Consider the following 2,909-nt stretch of genomic DNA (forward strand, 5'->3'; position numbering starts at 1 on the left):
ACTCACAGAGATCCACCTGCCTCTGCCTCCCGAGTGCTGGGATTAAAGGCATGCGCCACCATCGCTAGGCTGGACTTGAGTTTTGTGCATGGAGATAGATATGGATCTATTTTCATTCATCTACATGTTGATATCCAGTTATGCCAGCACCACTTGTTAAATATGCTTTCTTTTTCCCATTTGATATATTTTTGCTTCTTTATCAAAGATCCTGTGTTCGAAGATGTGTGGATTGATATCCGAGTCTTCTATTTGGTTCCATTGGTCCTCCTGTCTGTTCTTATGCCACCAAAGGACATTTCATCCTACCACAAGGAGACTTGCTCAACTATGTTTATTGTTCCCTATTAATAATAGCCGGAAATTGAAAGCCTAAGTGTCTGGCAACAGATGGATGAATAAAGAAATTTTGGTACATTTATTCAATGAAATGTTGCCTGGGTATACAGCCTGATTAATTTAGAGTATGCATGAGGATTAAACAAGTTTTGGTAAACAATAAATAAAAATCGCTTTGACTTGGGGATAGCCTGTAGTCTTAGTTTAAGTTCTTTTGTTTTCATGTCATGGGAAGCGGGCAGTGAAGTGTGAAGAGAAAACATATTCTAGTCAACAGTGAACTAGGAGATCAGAAAAGGCGAAACATCATGTGGCTCGAGACAACGGCCGATCGTAAAGCAGGACCTCTTCATAATATGGAAATTATTTGGGGGCAGTAGGACAAGAGGTTCTTATACTGTCTTGTTCATTAATTGTGGTTAGGGACACACAGCAGTATGGTTGCCTGATAGGGCTTATTTGTGTTTTGAAATATGACGGTCTTTTTTACATCCCAATAAATATGAAATCACCTATGGGGAAAAAAAAATCCCAGAATAAAAGCCGATGAAGAGGCTGGAACAAGGCTGAGGCTGCATCATCAGAAGGTGGGAAGAGAAGAGAGAACATTCAGGTGGACAGAGACAGTGTCAGCCAATGGGAGAGGGTGGCTGCTTTTGCCACCTAACAGCTCTTTGATGGATTTGATAGCCAGATTCTGAAATAAATCTTTCTAAGAATGCCCGCTCTTCAGCTAGATGGGAAGTTGTCACCCTGAAACATGTGACCGCAGGAGATGGTAATATGCGGCTCCAAAATAAGCCTCTTTTTGCGTAAAGAATATTCTGAGCTGACTATTCTGGGCAACAGCAATCACAACGGATGCTCTTAAAAGAGAAGTTATCTCTGTGTAGAAGAAAAATCACATCTAAAAAGGAAACATCCACGCGTAAGACAGTCTCTGTCTGCAGCCAGGAGAAGGGATGAGTGAAATAACCAGCCGGAAACTCTTACCAACAGAAGCCTAACAAGCCTCACTCACTGGATTTCCTAGACTGCTCCCCCAAAACCAAGCCCTCACCATAACCAGCCTTCTCAGACCTTAAACGCCGGTTTGAGATTTGCTCCTTTTTCCTGGTACCTCCCTTGTACACAAGAGGCGTATTTATTAGTGTGTCTGTGGAGCTATAACAAAACACCCAGGACTAGGCAATTAATAAAGAATGGAAATGTATTTCATACAGTTATGGAAGATGAGAAGTCTGATATCAGCATGCTGGCACTGTCTGGTGAGGTTGCTCTCTGCATCCAAGATGGCGCCTTTATTCTTCTGGAGGGGAGGAGCACTAAGAACAGACTCCCTATCAACCACGGATGAGGGCCCACTGTCAGAATTTAATCACCACCCAAGTCCATCCTTGAATACTTTTGCCGCACACATTTTGTTTCAACCTGAACTAAAGCTGTTTCTTTACGAATCTGAGACGCCGCCCTTAAAATAGTAATGCTATTTCACGACACTTCAACTTGCTTTTCATTTGTTAATTTATCTTTCTTCATAGGGGTCGGCCCCACTTCGGTAAATATATCTTTCCTTTCCCTTTCTTCATTTACATTGGACCAGAGGTGTTCCTGAAGGCTGTCAGTTGCCTCTAGGGATCTTAGCAAGCTATATTTTGAACACGGAAACTTATCAGTGCTTTACAAGTAAAACTTTTTACATCCTGCAGATTAAAGTTCAGTTCCTTGAAAGCCTGATGACTTTTAATATTATAAATGTTTACAAAGGGAATCTAGTTTAATGTGAGAAGAAGAAAGTGTTTTTAGTTTAGCTCTCTGGCATATCATATGCACATTCAAATGGTTGATGCTCCAGGTAAAGAGGTCACTTGTTTAGATAAGGTGGTGTTTAGATAAACCAGACGGTGGTGGCACACTCCTTTAATCCCAGCATTTGGAAGGCAGAGGCAGGCAGATCTCTGAGTTCGAGGCCAGCCTGGTCTCCAAGAGCTAGTTCCAGGACAGGCTCCAAAGCTACAGAGAAACTCTGTCTTGAAAAACAAAAAACAAAAAAAGAACCAGTCCCTTTGGACTGGAGCCCAGTCCACACTGTAAGAAGCGCCCTTTGGAGCCCTGCCCATGCTGTAAGAACTTCACCTGGAGCCTCGCCCAAATTGCTGTCCTGATTATTTAGATGGCTGTGCTTTAGTTTGTTTCCCGAAGCTGTTACCAGAGCATGTAAAATACTGTTTTTATATATGATTTTTCTTTATAAATTATGCTATAAAGAACTTACTCCATCTATGCATACAGAACCTTCTTAATCTTTTAAAAAGCTGCATGTATTTACACGTTACTAGTCAAGTTCGCCTACAATTTTGTCTGTGATGTACAACTCATCCCTCCATCTGATCATAAGACTCTTTTTTTGTTTGTTTGTTTTTTAGTACAGGGTTTCTCTGTAGATTTGGACCCTGTCCTGGAACTTGCTCTTGTTGACTGAGCTGGCTTCAAATTCACAGAGATCCCCCTGCCTCTAGCTCTCAAGTGCTGGGATTAAAGGCATCTGCCACCACTGCCCGGCAAGTCTC

This window comes from Microtus ochrogaster, linkage group LG2 (genome assembly GCF_000317375.1).
Source record: "Microtus ochrogaster isolate Prairie Vole_2 linkage group LG2, MicOch1.0, whole genome shotgun sequence".
Taxonomy (NCBI): domain Eukaryota; kingdom Metazoa; phylum Chordata; class Mammalia; order Rodentia; family Cricetidae; genus Microtus; species Microtus ochrogaster.